General features: G+C 38.9%; 1 protein-coding gene across 5 annotated transcripts in view; it reads left to right on the forward strand.

The window, feature by feature from the left end:
* The window catches only part of Fry (FRY microtubule binding protein), a 407,101-nt gene that overhangs the window by 100,955 nt on the left and 281,365 nt on the right, over positions 1–24,781 (forward strand). The window contains exon 3 of one of the 5 annotated variants that reach the window (XM_058582514.1): positions 16,517–16,621. The exons of the other annotated variants lie outside the window; for them this stretch is intronic. The gene's annotated coding sequence lies outside the window, so the exon portion shown is untranslated. The remainder of the gene's footprint in view (positions 1–16,516; positions 16,622–24,781) is intronic. 5 annotated transcript variants of the gene reach the window in all.

Here is a 24,781-nt window from a genome sequence, read left to right on the forward strand (position 1 = left end):
CCTTGCATTGGAATTTCCAGGAAAAACTGGAAGTGGCCTTTTTGTGGTGGTTGATTGATTGATTTGCAGAGGATAGATGAGAGCCAACTGTGGAGGGATGACTCTGTGTTGATAGAAAATAATTTAGTCAACTATTGGGTTTTTAAATTTTTTTTTTAAGTTATAGAGGGACACAGTATCTTTATTTTGTTTATATTTTTATGTGGTGCTGAGGATCAAACCCAGTGCTTCACATGTGCAAGGCAAGCACTTTGCCACTGAGCCACAACCCCAGCCCCTCAGCTATCGTTTCATAAAAACTCTATGGAATCATCTGATGAAGATGATGGAGAGACTTGGGACTGCAGTCCACAAACTGAAAGCCACATTTCTTAAGGAAGCTGTTGTTTTAATGGATTTCTTCTTGGTTCACTGATGTTGCCCTGTGTCCAACTTTTCGGCAGAGAAAAAGCAACTCTCTGCCTAGGATGGACCAGATGGTGTGAACTTACAGGAGAGTTTGGGGAAGTAGCAGGGGATGAGATGGGAGACGCTGGAAGGAGGGGGACTTCAGTGTTCACAGTGAAAGTCACTTTGGGCCTCATCTCTTCGATCTCCTGAGGGTACCAAGGAATGCAGACCTGCCCTGTTTTCTGAAACCCATGGCAAAAAATATTTCTAGGTTGGTTCACTAGCCCTACTTCCAGAACCTTCTCACAGGGCTGTTCTTCACCTTCTGTCCACATCACCCCCCCCCCCCCATTTGTTGGTTTAACATGCTTGGATCCATGTACATTATAATTCTTCCTGCATTTCTCCACTTCATACTCCAAGCAGGCTTCTCCTCTTTCCAAATCTCCAGATCCAAGGAGGACACCACTCCTGCACCCATGATTCCCGCTCTTGTCCTCTCTTTCCATAAGTCATCTGGCCCTGGGCTGTTAGCTACAGCCCAAATCTGTGAGAAGGCCTCTTGGCTTCGACCTTGCCTAAGTTCTACTTTCTAAGATCTTGTGTTGGCAACATTAATTTGGTAAGATGAACTCATGAAAGGGCAGTGAGCTTTGGGGAGCTGAGTCCTAGTGTAGACAGTGTCTGTCCCTCAGCCCCCTCCAGCTGCCCTTGGCCCCCTCACCGACTCCCAGGCTCCAGCTGTGCCATTTGTTTCTGTCCCCAGTGCTTTCATTGGAAACAGCTGCAGATGGATTCTTCCTATCCTTCTCCCACCTCTTTCACTTCACTGCCAGGCTTTCCACGGACAAGAGAGTCACCTGCCCAGTTTGATCAACACTGGCTACTAGTTCCTTTCAACTAAACCACAATACCACTGTCATGCAAGTTGCACTAGCTGCTTTTTATGGTGGATGAATCAGAAACGCCAATGGGCTGCTGATCCTGGCCCAGATCCCATGTTCCTCCTGCAAACAGAAGCATACACAGAGTGTGATGCTGCTCTGCTGTTGTATAAGAAAAAATCAGGCATAATAGATGTGGGGCCTGAGGGTCCAAGAAATTAAGTCGCATCTCACAATTAATAAATGGCCAAACTAAGGCTTGGACCAGGTCTCTGGACTCCAACATTCAAGCAGCTTCCACTGTACCGCCACACTCCACTGTCACCTGTTGTGATCATTTGTCTGTTGAGATGCAAGAGCTGAGGACACATCAGTGTTCCAGTGTTTCCCTCCACCCTTATGTGCACACAGACAAATTTTACCTCCACCTCAAGTCTCATATTTTCAGTTCTGCTCTAAATGATTGATTGGTTGATTATTTCATTCATTCATTCATTCACTCATTCACTCATTCTTCATTTAGCTCTTGCATTGTGTTGGGGATACACCTTCAAGAACTCCATATTTTTCTTTTGTTCTTGTCATCCATTTCCCCTCTCAGGGACATGTCACACTGCAGATAGCTATCTACCTAAAAGGCCTGTTTGTTTCATTCCCTTGTTTAAGATTCCTCAGGGTCACCACTGCTTTTAGGATAAAGTCCAAGATCCTTGGGAAATGAGAGATGCCAAATCTGTCCACTGCTTCTGTCCACGGCCCCTTCCCCAGCTCTCCTTCCCACTGTGCTCAGCAAGCTCCGCCAGCTTCAGATCCCGGGCAGATGCCGTACAAGCTACCTTCACATTTCCTCCTAATTTCTACTTTGACTTCAGGTGTCAATTTCAGATCTTTTCTTCCAAGAACTTTCCCGACTTCCTCTTCTTTACTGGTCCAATCTATGTCCTTCTCATAACACCTGGACTTTTCCTACCACAGTACTTATCGCACTGTATTGTAATCGTCTGTTTACTCATCTGTATCTTCTGCTGGCTAGCCATCCAGGGACCATATCAGTCTTGTTAACCAATTGTATATCTACTACCTCTTACAATGGCTGGTACATAGTATTCCTTCAATAAAGTTATCCAGTTGACTCAAATTGCACTAAATGCAATGAACTCTTGGCATCCTTTTGTGCTCTGCCTTCTTCCTTACTCTGTTCATGCCATTCTCCCCTCACCTTCTAACACACACACACACACACACACACACACGTCTATATTCCTATTATGCCCTTTCTTTCATTCTCCATGTGGGCTTGAAGGCCCAATCCCAGTCATCCATCTGTAATTGCCCGAGATTATTCCTATGACCTCTTTTTAGTTCTTCTGGATGCCAACAACCTTCTTGGACTCAGTACTGTATTATATTATTAACTTTATGTTCATGTAGAAGCTCTTTGGAAACAGAGACTATATCTCACTCCCTTGAATGGCCCAGTTGTCTAAGAAGGGAGAATTGCACAAAGTAAGCGTCCATTCAACATCTGGTGGTTAATTAACTGATTTCCTGTGAAGCTGTGTCAGTCCTGTGGAACTATCTGAAAATAACTATCCTGGAAATAATTAGTGGGCAGATAATAATTGCCAAGGGTGAAGGTCTTTATACTGCTTTTTATCACAATATGAATTCCTCGTGGGGGAAATACTTGGATGGCTTGTCTCAGTGTGTTATTCATTCATTGAAAAATGTATTAGGATTCTACTAGATGCCAGGAATTATTCTAGACTTTGGGGAGACAGTGAAAGTCACTTAGTTTCAAGTCTAGGCAGATTGAAAAGAACTTGCCTAGCAGGGTATCTTGCGTATGGCACAACTCAATAAATGCCTCTAGAATAAAGGAATGGATGAACCCCATCGTCACAGCCATGAATCTTACAAAAGAAAACCAGTACATTTAAAAATCATATTGACCTGAAAACATCAAAGACTAACATTTTGTATTCCCTTGGAGAAGCCTCACCAATAGCATGGTAGAGTGAGTTACAGCATCTCAACCTTCGTCTGGAAGAAAGTGGGGTGCGGGGGCCAGGTGGAATGGGTTGTTCATTCAGCACTTTTAGGTAAACAAGTTGGTGTGTTTGTTCAGCGGGTTCTTAAAATATCCTACTGATTTTACAATCATATGTTGTGAAAAACAAGGAGCCATCTGCTCGGAGGAAACAGACAATTCAAGTTACTTCCTTGTCACTTAGTCAGAGGGCATTACAGTGAGGATGCTCACAGCCAAGAGGAGGAGGGAAGTCCAGCCACATTTGCCGGACAGAGACTCCGGCATGTAGGCTAACATTGTTTCTTATATTTTAGTCCCAATTCTGTTTCAAAAACAAGCTATTTTTGCTTTAATCCACAATCTTAAAAAGTAGCTTACTTAAAACTATGCTTTTTTATCATTAAATGGATTTGGAGTATTTCTAAAGTAAAACTGCTTTATTCCTTTCCTTGCTGAGTGTCATGATTTACTAGAAACACAGGGTAGTTGTAAGAAAAATGGCAGCCAGATGCTTTCTGGCCTTTCTTATAAGTAAATGAGCTTGGCCCAGAAGACCTTGAAGATGGGCATCAGGTCTATGTTCCCTTCTGAATTCCTTCACTGTGTGACAGGCACAGTGAAAGGCACATTGGTTAGGCGTGCTCCCTGAAGTACAGGTCACACATTTCTAATCCACATACCTCAAATTCCAGATGCTACAAAATCAGGCACTGACAGAGGGCTCAAATGGAAAATTCCACACTTGACCTCATGTGATGGTCAGTCAAAACCCAGGCACACTAAAAATACTGTATATACTTACCTTCAGGTTCTGTGAATACTGTATAAATGAAATAAACAACTGAATTGACTTTTTCAATTTGAATTTGAATTTGAATTTTATGTTTAGCCTCGGGTCCCATCCCCAAGACAATTCATTATGCTTATGTAAGTATTCCACAAAATCCAAAACACCTCTGGTTCCAAGCATTTTAGATAAGGGATATTCACCTTCTATTTGTTCTCTATTAGAATTGCATCAACCCAGAACCCTGCTGATTGGTGCATTTGGTGATGTTTCAGTGAGGTCTACAAGGCCATGTATAACTTGGTTAGGACCTCCATAAACACTTGTTTATGGAGTGTGAAAAGAGTGCTCCCTACAATGTGTCCCCATTGTCATAGGTCCCGTGGTTACACTGTGATGACTGAAGCCATGTCTCATTCACCATAGCATTCCCCTCAACACCCACCCAGAGCATTTTGCATATGGTAGGTGCTTAAGGGCTAAGTAGTTAGGCAAGATAGAAGATGTCCTGAGTGCGAGGAGAAATGTGTCACAACCACCCCACCAGCCACACCCCTGTCCATCTGGTACCATAACTTCCTTAAAGAACCACTTCCCATGCTGTGCCTGGGGCCATAGCCAAAGGGGCCTCACAGGCAAGAGTTGGAAACTTTGCTCTCATGATAGGACTTCAGCCCAAGAATTTCCCCAAATCAATAGTTGCTGAAGAAATGGGTTCAGGTTCTAATTCTCCATCTGACTAAACTTGTAACCTGGGACATGTCACTTCATCTCTCAAAACCTGTTTCTTCACCTTTGGAATCGGAATGTAAACAGTATTTTCACAGGCTGTGTTAAGCCCAAATGATATAATGCATGATTACAAAATAATACACAATTGAGCTTCACTGTGTTATTTTCTTTCTTTGGTGGTATTGAAGGTTTGGTTTTTCATAATAGTAATTTTTCTTCTGATGAGTGGTTGTTGGATACACTCCTAACACTTTTACAAATCTTCATGGTTTGAAAGTTATCCAAAGTGCAAATCAAATCCTCTCTTGATATAAAATTCTGTGTAGCACACTAATAGACTCATTGAATTGAATTTTCTCATTAGAAAGTATGACATGAAAAGTCTTCAGGCCAAGGACCTGAACAGACACTTCTCAGAGGAGGACATACAATCAATCAACAAGTACATGAAAAAATGCTCACCATCTCTAGCAGTCAGAGAAATGCAAATCAAAACCACCCTAAGATACCATCTCACTCCAGTTAGATTGGCAGCCATTATGAAGTCAAACAACAACAAGTGCTGGCGAGGATGTGGGGGAAAGGGTACACTTGTACATTGCTGGTGGGACTGCAAATTGGTGCAGCCAATTTGGAAAGCAGTATGGAGATTTCTTGGAAAGCTGGGAATGGAGCCACCATTTGACCCAGCTATTCCCCTTCTTGGTCTATTCCCTAAAGACCTAAAAAGAGCATGCTACAGGGACACTGCTACATCGATGTTCATAGCAGCACAATTCACAATAGCAAGACTGTGGAACCAACCTAGATGCCCTTCAATGGATGAATGGATAAAAAAAATGTGGCATTTATACACAATGGAGTATTACTCTGCATTAAAAAATGACAAAATCATAGAATTTACAGGGAAATGGATGGCATTAGAGCAGATTATGCTAAGTGAAGCTAGCCAATCCCTAAAAAACAAATGCCAAATGTCTTCTTTGATATAAGGAGAGTAACTAAGAACAGAGTAGGGTCGAAGAGCATGAGAAGAAGATTAACATTAAACAGGGATGAGAGGTGGGAGGGAAAGGGAGAGAGAAGGGAAAATGCATGGAAATGGAAGGAGACCCTCAGAGTTATACAAAAGTACATACAAGAGGAAGTGAGGGGAAGGGGAAAAATAATATAAGGGGGACAAACGAATGTCAGTAGAGGGAGCAGAGAGAGAAGAGGGGAGGGGAGGGGAGGGGAGGGGAGGGGAGGGGGGATAGTAGAGGATAGGAAAGGCAGCAGAATACAACAGACACTAGTATGGCAATATGTAAATCAATGGATGTGTAACTGATGTTATTCTGCAATCTGTATATGGGGTAAAAATGGGAGCTCATAACCCACTTGAATCAAATTGTGAAATATGATATATCAAGAACTATGTAATGTTTTGAACAGCCAACAATAAAAAATTAAAAAAAAAAAAAAAAGAAAAAGAAAAGTCTTCATTGTAGTAACTATACATGTATTTTCCCAATGTGAATCATTAAATTTAAGATATTGTCATGTGAAGCCTCTAAAGATTGTACGGTGTCAGAAATAATAATACTGTTTTTTAATAAACTTACATCTGTACTTTGTGTATTTAATATTTAATATAATTTTATCTGTTTAAAAACCTTTCTTTTGGAAATTCAGTCCTAAAAACTTGGAATGGGATAATAATTGGTTTGCCTTTGTGACTTTAAAAAGCAGACTATATACAAGGATATAAATAAATTCTTGAAACAAATCTACTGAAATAGTGAGAATTTAGACCTCAGAAACCTTAAAATCAATGCATTATTTGGATTTCAAATTATTTATTTGTGGAAGTTTTAATTGAAAGATACTGATAAAACAAAAATAGGTACCCCGTTTATTTGTATCTATTAGACAAGTTTATTATAAGGGAAACTGAGTTTTTGTTTTACATTTTCTTTTATAAAAAGAAAACAGATTTTTTTTGAGGGTATCAGGGATTGAACTCAGGGGCACTTGACCACTAAGCCACATCCCCAGCCCTATTTTGTATTTTTTTATTTAGAGACAGAGTCTCATTAAGTTGCTTAGTGCCTTGCTTTTGCTGAGGCTGACTTTGAACTCATGATTCTCCTGCCTCAGCCTCCTGAGCCGTTGAGATTACAGGTGTAATTTTCTTACTGGCTAAGAAAACAGAGTTTAATGAGGCAATTATGTCTGGTTACTTTTTAAGGGAAAAAATGTGAATAAGATATTTATGTGCATGATTTTTTTTAAAAAAAAAGAGAGAAAAAGAGAGAGAATTTTTAAATATTTATTTTTCAGTTTTTGGTGGACACAACATCTTTATTTTATTTTATGTGGTGCTGAGGATCGAACCCAGCGCCCCGCGCATGCCAGGAGAGTGCTTACCGCTTGAGCCACATCCCCAGCCCTATGCATGATTTATATGCATATAAGCAAGGAGAAAATGTTTTTTTTTTCTTACCTCTGAAATACTGATAGTAAAAGAAGAAAAGATTAAATTTATAGCTCAATTTTAAGGTTTTCTCCTTTTTATAAGTTGTGTGTGTGTATGTGTGTGTTTGTGTGTGTGTGAATGTATATAAAATAAAATAGTTCGTATACGGAGTTCTGAATTCAGGATTTAAGTGCTTAAACAGGTCTGACCTAAAAGCAGTTCATTTCCATTCATTACTCAATAGCTAAAGTAAAGATACACATTTGAGAGATCCCATACATTTTCCCCTCCCATTCCTAAATAATGCTCCAAATATACATTTGCATTTAGACTATGAAAATATTTTTACATCCATATAATTATATATTATATATTTACTCAACATATTTTAGTGATAACCTTTTGAGCACTTTAAAAAAATGTCTGGGAGGAAAATGACCAACCAGTTCATCATTTACCTAAGGAAAAAAACATGTTTAAAGCAACATTCTTTGCTTTAAACAATTTGGGGAAAGTAATTACCTAAAGAATCTTTATCTGCAGAATTTAATTATAATACCACCATCTTTTCTTTGTAATCTAGAAAACTGTGGGTTTGGGAGTGGGAGCTTATCCAGTGAGATACAATGGATACTCATTTTTAGATGAAGGAAATGTAAAAGCTCTCATTACAAGGCAGCCAAAGTATTGTCGAGATTTTAACTTACGTCCTTGGTGCTGAATGACTGGCTGTCAGCATCCTGCTGGTTCAAAGCACCTGCTTGGAGGGAGCCCAGGATGGTGAGTGTTTGCATCATTAGATAAGGTTTACCTATGGTATATCCTCAATAACTTCTCTTCCACCTGGACTCTTCAGAAAGACTGAAGTCATCTTCATGAATAATTGATTCTAGATAGAATGTTGGTCTAACTGGTTTTTATGGACAAGAAAGAGACAACCTCAAGAAACATTATTTTTAGATTTTAAGTATCAAAAATACATACCAAGGATAAATGGAAAGTATTCCTGATAAAGACTATTGCTAATCTAAAAATCTTAACTATTTTGTCTTGCAAAGCACCGTGCAAGGACTCACTGATTCAATCATTAAGGTACACAGTAATCTGTTTTCCTATCTAATGTTTTACTAGCAGACAGAATGTATCAATTCAGTGTTTATGCTTCTCTGGGAGCCATATTTAAGCCTCCTTGCTAATGGCAATACTGACACCATCTTAGCTCGTAGAAAAGCCATAATTGGCAATGAACTGTTTCCCTACAGGAAAGTCCTAGGGGTTCTCTTTTGGGGTTTCTGTGCTGGGGGTGCAGGTGTGACTTACTCTGTATAATTTTTCCTTTTTCTTCATTCTCAACTATTAGACTAGAAAGAGTCATAAGTCAAATGTCTCTTGCTTAGGGCCCAACTCTGTAAGGATTTCCAGTCTTTTGAGATCTCTGATGCCTCCCCACATCACTGAGGGAAAATTAACTTACCAAGTTAGATCATTGGTTGTTCTAAAAATTTTTTATTTGTTCTAATTAGTTATACATGATAGCAGAATACATTTCTATTCATTGTACACAAATGAAGCACAAATTTTCATTTCTCTGGTTGTACATGATGTAGTCGCACCACATGTGCAGTTGTACATATACCTAGGGTAATGACATTCATCTCATTCTACCATCTTTCCCACCCCATACCCCCTCCCTACCCTTCCTCCCCTTTGCCCAAAGTTCCTCCATTCTCCCCATGTACCCTCGCCCCTCCCCCACCCAGTCCCGTTATGGATCAGCATTCACTTATCAGAGAGAACATTTGGCCTTTGGTTTTTTGGGATTGGCTTACTTCACTTAGTGATATTCTCCAACTCCATTCATTTACTTGCAAATGCCATAATTTTATTTTTTGAATGCTAAATAATACTCCATAGTGTATATGTACCACAGTTTTTTTTATCTATTCATCTGTTGAAGGGCATCTAGGTTGCTTCCACAGTTTAGAATTTGCAAATTGTGCTGCTATAAACATTGAAGTGGCTGTGTTACTGTAGTATGCTGTTTTTTGGGTATAGACTGAGGAGTGGGATAGCTGGGTCAAATGGTGATTCCATTCCAAGATTTCTAAGGAATCTCTATACTGCTTTCCAGATTGGTTGCACCAATTTGCAGTACCACCAGCAATGTATGAGTATGCCTTTCCCTCATCTCCATCCTCACCAACATTTATTGTTGCTTGTGTTCTTGATAACTGCCATTCTGACTGGAGTAAAATGAAATCTTAGAGTAGTTTTGGTTTGCATTTCTCTACTTACTAGAGATGTTGAACATTTTTTCATATATTTGTTGTAGAAACAACTGTGCAAATCCAAATTACTGGAGGAGCTTTGCAGACTCCACAGGTACTAGTCCTGGAGATTTCATTCTGTTAAGTCTAGACTAGGACCACACTTCTACCTTCAAGGTGAACACATTTACCAAGGTGTGTCTAATGTTTGTCTCATCACCTGGTCAAGAACTATTGACTTTAAGGAAGTGGAAAAAATGCTCAAAGATCATAGTTATTCCTTAACTATTACTTTTTTGCATGTGAGAAGCAGGAGAGAGCTATACCAGGCAGTCCCAAGCAGCCAGTGTCCCTCCCACACTACATCCAGCAACTACCACCCTCAAAACCTAGGGTTCTCTTGTGGAAAAAGAACCCATTTTTCTCTCCCCAAAGTGCCCTGATTTGTGTTCCATTATATATAGACCTTCCTGGCCCCCACTCACCACCATAAAAGCCAGACCAGGAAAGCCAATGTCCTGACTACCCATCTCAAGGTCACTGTTCTAACCTCTCCTCACAACATAGGGTAAAACACTAGGATTATCTCTGCTTGTTGACAAAATTTTTAAGATTAACAATATCTGTTAAAAGCAGCCAATTAGATTGAGTGAAGAAAGAAAAAAAATAAAAATATAATGTAACAATACAAGTACCATTACGAGATAGAAATGTTCAATGAAAAAGCTTAATGAACTTCATTCACCAGACAGGTGCTTTGCAGAAACTGCATTGTTCAGAAATAGGCTAAGATGTATTTTCTTTTGTTATTACATCATATCCATCCAAACCAAATACTCTGTGCAATTCTCCAATATTATGGAAGTGTAATTACTTTCAAGAAGGATGTCACAAATCCCTATATAATTATTGAACCAAAAGGCAATACAGGTTTGGAAGACAGAACATCACAAAGTTCTGGCCTTGTACATTTCCTTAACTTTTGCTAAATTAGAAAGAGCTTTGCTGTTTCAGATAACACCAAAGCTGTTCAGTTCTTCAACCAAAAGTTGAAGGTGACTGAAAACTCTATGCCTAGCCATGTTCAAGTTAATATTTATAGTAAAGATAGAAACTGTTTTACTAGCAATAAATCACTTTCTGATTTCTACACCAAACACTCCCACATACGCAAACATAGGCGGGCAGGAGGAAGGGAAATGTTGAAGAATGATTTGCTTCAGAGACAACTTAAAAATTAATACATAAAGGTCTGTACCAACAGGGGAGACAGAAAGTAGGTAAGAGAAAAACCTCCCAGAAATGGTCCAGAATATTCAGGAGACAGAACTTTAAAACAAAACAAAAACCAGTAAAACTAAAATAATACAGCACCCACCCACACACACAGTCACCTCCTCCAGCAGGGAATGTGTGAGATGGTTTTATTTTGAAAAGTTCATTGACACAGGGCAAGATAACTTGCAGGTACAGAACGAGGTTTGGTGCTTGCCTGTGGGAAATGGGAAGCTCCCTGAAGGTCACGTAGGTGGTTTAAAAAGGGAAGGAAGCATGAATTGATTCACTGCTTATTTGATAAGCAATTGTTCCCTCTTTAAAAAGCTCTTTGAAGCTAGGCCCAGTGGTACATGCCTGTAATTCCAGCTACTCAGGGGGCTGAGGCAGCAGGATCGAAAGTTGGAGGTCAACCTTAGCAACTTAGCAAGACCCTAAGCAACTTAGCAAGACCCTGTCTCAAAATAAGAAACGAAAGGGGCTGGGGATGTAAAGTGGTAATGTGCCCCAGGGTTACATCCCTACTACCCATATGTGCCCACCCTCACCCCAAAAAAAGTCTTTGAAAGTTTCCAAGCATTGAAAATGATGATGCATTAACACAAAATTGAATGAAACAAGATGGGAAGAATGGAGGGTTTCTGTTTCACCCTCCAAAACAACAACAGAAACACAAATTTCACATATAGCTCCCTGCCAATGGAGGTTTTATAGGAATGTGGGAGCAGAGTAGGGAGGAGAAAGAAAGAGAGATTGAAGTGTCACTCCTCCTTGAATGACCTCCTTGCAGGGTACCTGCACCTGCTGCCCTAGAACAATGATAGATCTAGTTCATTGTTGTTGGACCACAACGGTAGACATTTCTAACCATGAATTTGAAGTTCAGACAAAAGTTCAGCATTGCATGTTGCTTTCATTGTGTTTGGAAATGCACTGTGTGGAAGGAGACGAAAAATACGACTCAAACTCCACTGCTTTCTCTCAGAAGCTATAGTAGAGTGGTACATTGATGGTTTTATTTCATTTAAATGTGGAAGTTTGGAATTAACAAACACTATAGAATAGGTCAATATGTAAAAGGTGTGCTCAAAATACTCATTATCCAGTTTCCTGGAATTCTGCCCCTGCCCTGAACCATGGTGTTTATAAGCCCTTAATCCTCTGTGCTCTGTAATTACAATCCCAGCGCGACATATTGCCGTGTGTTCCTCATTGCTCGATGGAGTGACATATAACATCTGTTTATATGCTGTATAATAGAACTGTGGTGTGGCTTGGCACTTTAAACAAAAGTTCTAGAATTTGAAATGCTATGAAATTTTATCCAAAGTGTCAGCACTTCTCAGTCAGCTTGTAAGGAATATAGAAGTGTATTTGTAGCTGGTTTTCTGTAACTGTAACAGAATACCCCAGGGGAGAGAAATTGTAAATAATAGCAGTTAATGTGGCTCATGGCTCCAGAATCTGAGAAGTGCAGAAGGTTGGCGCTGGCCTCTGATGAGGGCTTTCATGCTGTGTCATAATACGGCAGAAGGGCAAATGAGCACTCACGGGACAGAGGAAGAATCGGGCCAATCTTGTCCTTTTAATAGGAGCCCATTACTTGGATGCCAGGATAACAGTATTAACCCCTGCATGAGGGCAGAGCCCCCATAATCACCTCTTAATTCCATCACATGGCACTTAAATTTCAATGTGAGTTTTGGGAAACAATTCAAAACACTGTCAAATCTCCTAAATTAATTATGAGGTATAAAATGCACACTTTTTAAAAAGTTGAATGGATTCTTCAAGCTTGGGTCTTGCCAATCTGGACATCAGTGAACTATTTGACATTGCCCTTGTTTAAATCAGTGGCAGGGCATCTTGGAAAACTGATAGCCTTTCCTCAAAAATCTCATTTTAATTTTTCTTCCTAATTATCAACCCTACAGATATAACTTTGAGTCTTAGACATTTATTAATTTTTTCACAGCTTAAGCTGCAAAAAGGGCTTGATGGTTGGGCTGTTGAGGAATTTACAGGAGAAAATAACTGAGAGCGTTGGAGAATAGTGAGTTGTGGATCTGAAAGAAATCTTAGAGAGCATCAGATACAATGCACTAATTTCACAGATGAAGAGCTACAGACTACAAGTGTCCTTGGCTCTCATCATGTTCTGTGACATCATACTTCATGAGGTCATCACAGAAACTCACTTTAAGAAACTCTGGAGACGAGGAAATGACACCCACGCCATCCCTGCAGGTCCCAGAGGTCAGCAATCCAGGCACAGCCTGTGCTTATTAGAAACCCACACGTCCGTCACTGTGCGCCAGACACTGGTGGGCAAGGCTGGTGGGTGGATGCAGGGCGGAAGCCTTAAAGACACGGGTCATTCTCAGCTGCTGAGACCCTTACAGGGAGTGACCCAGTACAGCATCCAGACCTCACTAGTCTTACTTTCAATCTATCTGTAAGAGAGAGAAAGTCTGTTTCTTTGATGAAAACAGCCATCCCGTGAGAGAGGGGGGATTCTAGTTCAAGGTAACTTTAGTTCAAGAAAACATGACTCTCTTCAGGCATATAATCCAAAAGATAACCAGGCCCCTATACAAACATTTCCTTTGGGGGGAAAGGTCTAGAGATATGTTTCTTTTTTTTCTTCTTTTTTTTAATTTTTTGGTACTGGGATTGAATCCAAGAGTGCTGAGCTACACCTCCAGCCCTTTTTTGTATTTTTATTTAGAGGCAGGGTCTCCCTGAGTTGTTTAGGGCCTTACTAAGTTGCTTAGGCTGGCTTTGAACTTGCAATCCTCCTGCCTCAGCCTCCCACACCACTGGGATTACAGGGATGCGCCACCATGACCGGCTGATATGTTTCTTTTGATAGGTAAGGGTCTACTAATTGCTCATGGTCCTCACAGAATGAGGGTCATGACTAGTCCAGTGCCACACTGAGGAAACTGAGACATACGGAAAAGAATCTGTTAAATATGAAGAAAGACTGTAAGAATTATAACTTTTTATTCTTAAGTTCTCATTCATCAAATATTCTCTAAAGCCTTTTCCATCCTCATGTACAAAAAGTTGTAACCAAAAGCAGCGTAGGAATGTATATTTTAGTAATTAAGTAAAACAAAAAAGTTTTTTTCTATATAGATCACAACCAAATCCCTAATGAAAAAAATCAATCAATAAACCCCTTGAATAAAAGGGCAATTAACTGAGATGGGAAACTTGGCATAAATATGCTTTTGAGCAGCTAAGGTCTTGCATTGTCACTGAAAAGTAAACACTGTTCATTTAGGGGAAATATGTTCACTTTTGTAGGTTGTTAGTATTCACTTAAGTCCCTGAAAAATGTGATTCCCCATTATTTTGTGGTCTTCAGTTTAAAAAAATGTCTAACTGAAAGTTCTAGACTTCTAAAAAGAGAGATGTGAGAAATGATCATTGCTTTTGAAAAAAGGATTTTAAGCTCAAAATAAAGCAAGATTCAAAAATAGCCAGTTTCTTCTAAGAACAAGAGTTTGAAAATACAGAAGGCTTATCTTGCTTTATTTTATTTTGGTACTGAGGATGGAACTCAGAGGCACTTTATCACTGAGTCACATCCCCTGCCCCTTTGTTTTTTTGTTTTTTTGTTTTTTTTTTTTTTTGACAAATAAAAAATTAGCCTCACTAAGCCTTACTTAGCCTCACTAACTTAGCCTCACTAACTTAGCCTCACTAAGTTGTAGAGGCTGACCTTGAACTTCCACTCCTCCTGCCTCAGCCTCCCATTTTGCTGGGATTACAGGTGCTCTTGTTATGTGTAACTCCGTGGTAGAGTACTTACATAGCACACTCATGGCCCTGGGTTTCATCCCCAGCACCACAAAATAACAACAACAGCAAAAAATAATATTAAAAGAAATAGTAGAGAAAAAGAAGCTCACATAACTTCATACAACCCAAAGGTTAGTGGGAGCAGTTGCTCTTAAAATTCACATAAAAATTGATCAAACTTCTATTCAGTACCTGTAGAAAGTCTCAGAGCCAAACCCTAGGATTTCTATAACTTCTCAGTGTAGGTGTCTCTGTGCTTAAGTTCCTTTTTGTGCTGATGTTAGTTTGCTCTTTGGGGCCATTTGTGGATTTTGTTCATTATCTTCTACTGTCTCTATTCTATACTATGTGGGTTCAGAAAAGAAGTTCAGCCTTTCTCCTGGATTCTACAAATGAAGCTCAACATAAGTGTCTGTGTAGCAGATTCTACCGGCCATCTGGAGAGATGAGGTATTCATTCAAAACAAACAATTTTGAGATAATAGATGTCCCTGCTCTTGAAAAGCCCTCTCTGCTGCCCCGACACTGGAGATTTTCAACACTTATATTGTATCCTATTCTTCAACCTCTAGCCACCATAGTGACTCTCTTATCTTTTCCTTCTCCTAGTTATTCTTTCAAATTTCTCTGCCCCAATGTCCTCAGAATTTCACTTTTCTGTTCCCTGTATTGTATAGGGCAATTGTGCTCTTTCCAACTCCTAGTCCAAAAAACCCTTCTTCAGATCTATGATAGCACACCCAACACTAATCACTGTGCTCATGCAAACCAAAGCCCGTGGTTATCCAAGAGTACATGAGAACCATCTGCACATCTTGTTAACAATTTAAATACTGGGTCGTTAGGCTTGGGGATGGCTTAGAAAGGTGTACTTTTAATAGTCATGATTACAGGCTATCTTCAGCTCATTCTTTGAGAAACTCTACAGTCTAACAAGGCTTCCTGTGCAAGAGGCAGTTGGAATTCAGAGCATTTTCCCCTCCTCTTCATATACAATAAACTTGACTTCAAATAAAGCCGTGCGGCTAGGGATGAGCTCAGTGGTAGAGAACTGGCCTTGCAAGTGTGAGGCCCTGTGACCACACACACACACACACACACACACACATAGAAAACAAAGCAACCTGGCCCTGGAGGTTCTATAGCTGGAGGTCAACATAACCCCACGTTCTTGTGGCTCAGACCATCTTACTTACTAAAGAACACTCCAGAAGCTCTGTCAGTTAAATCTCTGATACACTCATTAGTGAGGGATAAAACTCATATTTCTCCTGTCTTAAGAGGATTTCTCTTATTAGAAACATGGTTTTATTCACTTGAGCTGGCACAGTGACCCTTTTAGCTAAGATACAGAGGACAGAGTTTGTTCTGGGACAACCCCTGGAACTTTGCTTCCAAGCTCCCAATGAAGTGTAACAGAGGACAGTCTTAGAAGGACAGTAAGGCCATCCTGAGTTAGCAGAGTGCCACGTTATTTTAATATCTCGATATTTAATATTTAAATATTTAGATATTTTTAATATCTAGAGTAGGTTGTGCTAAATTCACATTAATTTGCAAGGTGTTACACAATGAGAGTGGCTTTTTAAAAGCTGAATTATAGTATAGCTGTGTTCCTTTTTGTTTGTTTTTTTGCAGTGCTGGGGATCAAACCCAGGCCTTGTGTATGCTAGGCAATTGCTGTACCACTGAGCCACATCCCCACCTTTAACTGTGCTCCTTTTGCAAGATAATTTAATTACTGATCAAAAACTAAAAACTGATCAGAGGGTCATTTTTAGTGTATAAATTATCCATTTGTCATGTTTCTATTGTCTTCCTACCTTAATTCTTAGCTCTTTGAATAAAAATAGCTGAATTTTCTGTTCCTTAATCTTGCAGAAGTCCAGTGATCTCTGCTCACAGTGGGAGCTCAGGAAATGCTGGTGCCCCAACCGCAGAGCTGTCACAAGCTCTCCCTCTTCCAGTAGCAAAGTGTGAAGCCAGGCAAGTCATTCACCCAACCTATACACCCTAGATTCTTTCCTCTAAGGGGTAGGGGGGGGATGGAAATAATAGTTGATCCTAGGAATCTCTACTATTTCAAGGACCCCTGGAGTCTAGAACTATATACCCAAAGTAGTTTTCTCATCCACTGATAGATTTTTTTTTCTATTAAATGTGAGATTTCTGTAACTTTTTTTTTCCCCTGGTACTGGGGATTGAACCCAGGGAATCTCTACCACTGAGCTATATCCCCAGCCCTTTTCTTTTTTATTTTGAGATCGGGTCTAGCTATGTTGCCCAGGTTGGCTTTGTCCTTGAGGTCCTCCTTCCTCAGCCTCCTGAGTAGCTGGGATCCCAGGCATGCGCCACCAGTCCTGGCTTGCATTTTCTTTTTGATGGTGCCTCTTCAGCTTCAAGCCCCTTTGCCTTCAGAATCAAGTCCACACACACACTCTTAAGCAGGGTATGAAAGACCCATGACCCCATGCATGGATGGAAGGCTTCAGGCCCTGGCTCTGACCCTTCTCTGTACACATTGCTCAAGCCACTCTGTACCACTGGCTACTATCTTCCATGCTGTCCGTGCCTTGGCCTGTGTTTTCACAGAGACTTCCTCTGCTGCACACCTTGCTTTTCTCTGATTCGTGTTCAGTTTCAAGGTTAAGCTCAAATATCACCTCATTTCACAAACTGTTCTATACACTCCACCCCCAGATAATTTACTTGTATTCTTCACTTTTTATGGGTCTTTGCACATCATGCTATGAAGGTATTTAATTCTGTATAAATGTATTGATATCCCTACTCTCCACCCAGGCTCCAGGATATTTCCTTGAAAACAGGAAACAGCATATCCCATGAAAGAGAGAATGAATAAATGAGTATTTTGCCCGTCTCTTAATTGCCTGTCTTAGCCGTTGATAACATGCACAGAGCTAAGTTATTTCCTGAGAAGCAGTAGCCTTCCTTAGCATTCATTTTTTTTGTTCTAATAATTTCTTCTTTTCTCTATAATTCCCTTGTTACTTGGACTCCTATGGTTTTACTCTTGCTTTAATATGTCCCCATCGAACAATATACTTGTCTTAAATTATTAGCTGCTTTAAGTTCTGTGCCGGTAAATACAATATCCTCTGCTCAGCATCTACCCCCCAAAATATCATTTTCTGTTGAAGGCAGCATCATTTTCCTATTTCTCTTTCCCCAATGACTGCGGCCTGGGAAAGCTGATGTCAGCTCTTCACACGTTAATCTAGTTGCCTAATGTCTTTGAGTCAGTATTCTCTACTAGTTTATCTTGCTCCTACATACAAGATTGGCTAAAATTGTTGGACAATTTCTTTTTTGCAAACTCAACATTACAAAATGAAAACGTTCCTTTTTGCTGATGTCATTGTGTATGCTGCTGTTGCAGAATTGTGCTCTGTGTCATGATACAGAAAAGAGGAAGAATGAAAGGTGACTCAACAAAAAACAGATGACTTGGAACTTGTCAGAGAATACAAGTGAATTTCCTAGAAGTTTTATTTTTTATTTTTTTTTCAATACCGGGGATTGAATTAAGGGCCTTACACATTCTAGGAAAGCATTCTACCACTGAGCTAGCCCCTAGCCCCTGAAAGAATTAATTTGGTAACAAGTATATACAACTTTTGCATCAAATAATCAGGTGTAAAGCCTTAGTCCTAAGAGGGTTTATTGAAACCATAGTTCTTTGATGTAAGGAATGGATTGTTTACCTAGTGAGGCAACATATGTATATCTCCGGAATAACCAGCTTTACAGCTGACAGCAAACTCCTCCAGGCAAGGACTTATGTGTTTGGCAAAAATTATACCTATTGTATATCAGTGCTACTTAAATATTTAATAACAGTTCCTCCCAGACCTATTCCTGGCAGTTCTAGCCTTCCAGACTTGTCATGTCCATAATCAAATATGCATTTGTACATTAATCATCTGAGGTGTGGTGCCACTTTTAAGCCCAAGAGAGATGGTGTCATCTTCTTCTCTAGGTCAGGGATCTACTCTGGGAGCCAGGAATATAGATAAGTAGCTATGAATATCAAACATCCTTTTCTTGTAAAAATTCCCTTCATTTTTAAAGATAAATCACTTGCAGAGTGAGCTGTGTTTTCTCCTGAAGATGAATGATGACTGTTTTTGAAGTTGCCTTCATTATTTGGGCTCCATCCCTAAAGGTGTAACATGGGCCCTCAGTTTACCTTTCTGGAGGTCAGTTAGCTCGTCTGTAAAAGATGCTTCTGGACTAACTGCAAGTGTTTTAAGCCCCCAACTTCTAATGTATTGCCTATTTCCAAATGTAATATTTATGCTTATTGATTCAGAATAAAGAAATTAATTCACTTTTAAGTTTTCTGAGGCATGCAAAAACGATGCTGTTGCTTAAATGTTTAATTTGTTGTCTGAGTTCTTTTTTTCCACATATTTTATTAGTGCTTTATAGTTGCACATAATGGTAGAATTTGTTGCTACATATTCATGCCTGAGTCTGCTTTACTTCCTCAAAGGTAGTTTATCTAATGTCTATTAAATAGAAGAGAATCAATGTGGCGATTAATAGAAATTTCAAACCTCATATATTAGAGAACAACCAAACTATTTAATTTGTGAATCTGAAAACTTCAATAAAATTAAAATGATCAGTCGGAACCCAATCTCTTTGATCTGGGAGACAAAAGTCTACTAATTGTGTTCTTTATCAGTAAAATGGAAATCTTATCTTTCTCTTTATTGGAGGAGAAGAAATGAGACAAAGACATAAAGACACAAAGGTTTGTTGCAGTTATAGGAGTTTCACTGGAAAGGTCTTTGTGTGAAGATACTGCCATAAGTTGGTGCTTCATCTCACCTGACAGTGGGAGGCCTTCATCTTCTTCTACCCCCGCTCTCTCTCCCCTCCTATTCTCTACTTTTGCTCCAGTTTCCTGATGTCTGGCCACGTTCAGAGTTACCACTTTTGCTTATGCATAATGACATTTGTTGTTATTTCAGCAATACTAATTAGGTCACAGAAGGATTGAATCTATTGTTTGTTTCCATCAACAGCTTCTTCAAAGGCCCAGGTTTATCTGCCAAGAGTGAAGTAGTTAATGCCTTGTGAAAAGGCTGTGCAAATCCTTTGAGTTTTACTCACCTTGTCTTACTTTCTTGTCTTGGAGTTTCCAGTCTCCAGAAGTTGGTTTATGCATGCTGAAGTTTCCAAGGGTGACTCAGGTGACCTGGAAAAGTCCTTTGGCTCAGGCCAGTATCAGGATTATTCTACCTGTAGCTACTTTCACTGTGATGAAATTAAAACAATCTTCTCAGAAATGAACCTCAGTGAGGTTTATCGGCAGAACACTAAGAGCTCTGGTTTTACTCAGTCTTCAGAGTTAGATAACCCGTAACACCTGACAGCAGGTACAGTGCTTCTCATTGCAATGATTTATACCTATGTTACACTCGCATTTGAATTCTTAACATTCTATGTCAGTTCGTGGATATACCCAAAAACATGTAAGTCAGGTACACTACTGTGAAGTGTAATGTGTCTTATTTATCCTTTTGAACACCTTTAAAAATGTGTAAGTTCTTAAATATTAATTTTTACCTTTCTATTATTGTCTAGAATTACCTTGACTAATGCGGTCTTCATTTTTCTATTAATAATCCTTGTAATTTTTATTGTTATGATGGTTTATGCACATTTTCTCCCATGACTGTAATTTATAAAAGCATGCAACAGATCATTCACTTATTCATTCTGGAAATGTTTTTTGAGTAACTACCACATGTCAAGCGCTGGTCTAGAACTTGCTCATAACCACTGAAGTCTACTATTGCTATTGTAGAGCTCTTTCTCCCTTCAATTCCCTCAAAGTTTGCTTCATAGTGTTTAGGAACTCTGATGTTTGATGCATATATACTTATAATCTTAATATCTTTTATGTGAATTGAGCCTTTTTCAATCATATGATGTCCTTCTTTGTCTCTTATAACAGTTCTTGACTTAAAGTCTATTTTGTCTTGTGTTATGTAGCTACCCTGCTGTCTTTTAGAAAGCATGAAATACATTTTTTCTGTGTTTTCACTTTCAACCTGTGTGTAGTTAGATCTCAAATGAGTCTCTTATAGATAGCATATAGTTGGATACTATTTTTAAAAATCCATTATGCTACTATATACCTTTTGATTAGTGAGTATGATCTATTTAAATATAAAGCAATTGCTGATAGGGAAAGACTTGCTACTGTCATTTGTTGTTTGTTTTTTTTAAAGTTCTATAGCTTTTTGTCCCTTCTTTCCTTCCTTCCTTCCTTCCTGTGTAGTTAGTTGGTTTTTTATAGTGATAGTTCTGATCCTATTTTCATTTCCTTTGATGTATATTTTGTTTTCCTTATGATTAATATGGGCATTATATAGCACAGCCTAAGGTTATAATAATCTATTTTAAACTGAAAACTTCACTGTAATCATGCAAGAAAGCTCCACTCCTTTGCCTCTGCCCCCATCCATTTTATAATATTGCAGTCATAAATTTCATCTTTATTGTATACCCATAAACATATGCAATAATGTTTAATGTTTTTATCCTTTAAATCATATAAAAGAATAAATAATGATGTTATAAATCAAAATGATAATAGAAGTTTCTATATTTGTCCAAAAACTAACCAGTGTGGACCACTTAATTTTTCAAATGGTTTTTATTTGCTGTCACCTCCTTGTTCCAACTCTGAGGACTTGCTCCAGCATTTCTAGTAGGGTAGGTATAGCGCTAACACCCCCAGCTTTTGTTTCCTGAGAGATCTTTTATTCTTTCATTTTAAAAGAATAGTTTTGCTAGATAAAGTAGACTCCATTGACTTTTTTGTTTCTTTCTTTCATCACTTGAAATAATTATCCCATTGCTTTCTGGCCTGCAAGGTTTCTTCCAAGAAATCCACCGATCATCTTATTGTATGAGAAGAGCCACTTCTATTTTGCAGCTTTCTGAATTCTCTCCTGGTCTTTGGCTTTCTACAGTTTGATTATAATGTGTCTCAGAATGGAATGTTTTGAGTTTGTCTTGAAATTTGTCTTTCCATGGATTTCCCCCTGTTTGGGGGTTTTTGTTTTTGTTTTTTCTTGGTCAAATAAGTGGTCTCTTTTCTCTCTCCTGCTAATACTCTCATAATGAATATATTCATCCACATGGTAGTGTGATTTTTTCCCAGTCTCCCTATTTACCGATGCTTTTAAATGTCTTGTTTTCCTAAGAGTCTCACCCATGCTCCTTCTCAAGGCCTTGGCTGTTGTATTCCTCTGCCCACACGCTGCCCTGGGTTCGCGCAGGTGCAGCTCTCACAACCCCCTGCACCTGTCACTACTTTCAGTGGCCTCAACCTGTCATCCAAAGGAGGCTGGCATTCCATTCAGGGATCCTGCTCAGCCTGGACCGTAACCAGCCCTTTGGACAGTTGCTGGACAAGCCATAACATTGTAGGGAAGTTCTAGTTTTTTCCTTTTGTCCTGAGGGAAGAAGCTGGACTTGGGTGGCACACCACACTGAGCTGAGGGTGGGGTAGGGCGAGAGTGGGCAAAAATGCCACAAAATATATCATTGTTTTCATTGTGATTTTTCCTTGATTAGGCACTGACTTGGTTTCTGCAGCTTCTCAACTGGTTTCTAGAATCCCCACAAAGCTACTTGGGCCCATAGGTAGTTGTTTATTTGGCATTTCCATGGGGAAATGATGGCTTGGAGCTTCCTGGTCTGCCTTCTTGCTGAGGTCACCCTTGCTTATAAGTAACTCATAAACCAGGGAGGAAGAAAGGCATAGAACAGTAATGCCATGGTCAGTTTTGTGTTTTAGAAAAGAGTAACTCTGAAGATTACACATTCTTTTTTTTTAAATTTTTTAATTTTTTTAAAATTAGTTACACATGACAGTACAATGACCTTGACATCATACATTTGAATCGGATGGGATATAATTTCCCATTTTTCTGAGTGCACAGGTTGCAGAATCATGTTGGTCACACAGTCACATATACACACAGTAATAATAATGTCTGTTTCATTCTACTATCCTTCCTTTCCCCCCATCTACTCCCCTCCCCTCCCATCACTTCTCTCTACCTAATACAAATTCTTATACAAGAAAAAGTTAATTTCAGAGCCATAGAAACCATAAGAAGCCTATGTATTGGACTAGGTGAGAGATGATAAGGGCTTGGACTAAGGCATATATCTCTTTAAAAAAAAAAAAAAATATATATATATATATATATATATATATATATATATATATATATATATAGTGTTTAAGGGGAGCAGTTCTAAGACTCAGTTGCCTATTAGAAGCATGGTCTGGGAATGTGAAGGTGGATGAGATATGGAATAAAAGAATGAATGAATATTTTCCATTAAATGATTTTAGGCAACTTTCTTATCCTTTCTGAACTTCATCTTATCCTCTTATCCTTTGTTTTTTTAAAATTTTTATTATTAGTTGTTCAAAACATTACATAGTTCTTGACATATCATATTTCATACATTTGATTCAAGTGGGTTATGAACTCCCATTTTTACCCCGTATACAGAATCACATCAGTTACACATCCACGTTTTTACATACTGCCATACTAGTGTCTGTTGTGTTCTGTTGCCTTTCCTATCCTCTACTATCCCCCTCCCCTCCCCTCCCCTCCTCTTATCCTTTCTGAACTTCATCTATAAAACAAGATGACTGGAAAAGACATGTAAGTGTCTGGTAGATAGCAGGCAACTAATAAAAGAGTTTGTTTCCTTTTTTCCCATGCACTTACCTCTGACCAAGAGGTCAAAGTTATGCAGTTTAGTGGATGGTGTTTCAACTTACTGAAGTGGAAAATGGGAAAAATGTACCACAATCTTTTGAGTCTTTGGGATTAGGGGTTTATTTTTTAACTCCCATGCTTTGGTAGTAAATACACGTTAAACAAGCTCTATGTAATGAACTGTTTGCATTTATTTTTATCTTTCTCAAACAGGCATTCCTGAGCATCCTAAAGTTATTATCTGATTCCAGAACATCCCCATTCAATTGAGCATGGTACAAGGTCACTTAGCACACTGGTTGGCTCTAGGTTATTGAGTAAATTTGGAGCAAAATAATAAAAATAATTTGTCTCCTGGATCTTGAGCCAATGCTTTGTTATCAGCTCTGAGTCCTTTTAAAAATTCTGTGAGAATCTTCTTCAAATGGCTCTTACTTGACAGATTAACAGCCATGTCAATAATATGTGTGCATTCACGATGACATTTTAAATGTTCTATTCAAAGATTATGAGAGAAAAATTGCAAAAGGAATTTTAATAGCCCTTTTATTTCCCCTTGAGGCAATGACCTTTGTATAAAATTATGTTTCCTTAGGCTAAGATTAAAATTGCTATCAATAGCAGAAAATGTAGGTGTTCATGCAACTACTGTTTTATATGGATGAAGTATCTTGCCTAAGGAATCTTTTCTAATGTAACTTTTAAAGATTGAAAGAGTTTTAAAACCTATTCTTATAATATTATTTTTAAAAATAATCAGAATTTGCTTCACCTTTGACAAGTAACATAACACTTATGATCTATGCATCAGATTTTAAGAGATGATAATCATGTATCCAGACATTTCATTCTGATAGGAGAAATGTCTTTTGAATTATAAAATATGAAAAGCTCAGAAGTTGGGGTAACCCCGGCTTCCAGCTTGGGAATGATGTGAACATTTAGTGTGACTATACCCTAGGCTCCTTCCTCCAAGTCACACCCCACCTTCCCACACCACCAAAAGCTGGAATTTTCCATAGCCACATATTATGTTTTGAATCACTTTCAAGACAAACAGAAGCTATAAAAATATCAAGTAGGAGCATCATTCTTTTTTCTTCATCCTAATGCTGTTTTACATTTCCTGCATCTCATGTCTTATCTTGCAAAGTGACCAGATATGTCAGCAAAATGTTACTTCTCATAAAGAATGTAGCAACCACATTTTTTTGATACAAAAAAAAAAAAAAACCATAATGGAACATAGATGGAGTTCTTATTATAATTCCTTCTTAGGTACAGGGAGCGATTTTTGTTTAGCAAAGTCCTGATGGCCAGAGAGATACAACTCTTCGCCGGGTAATGCCTCCTTCCA

Source organism: Marmota monax, unplaced genomic scaffold (genome assembly GCF_021218885.2).
Source record: "Marmota monax isolate L192 unplaced genomic scaffold, Marmota_monax_Labrador192_F-V1.1 WCK01_AAM20220418_F8-fsc00011, whole genome shotgun sequence".
In the NCBI taxonomy this organism is placed as follows: Eukaryota; Metazoa; Chordata; class Mammalia; order Rodentia; family Sciuridae; genus Marmota; species Marmota monax.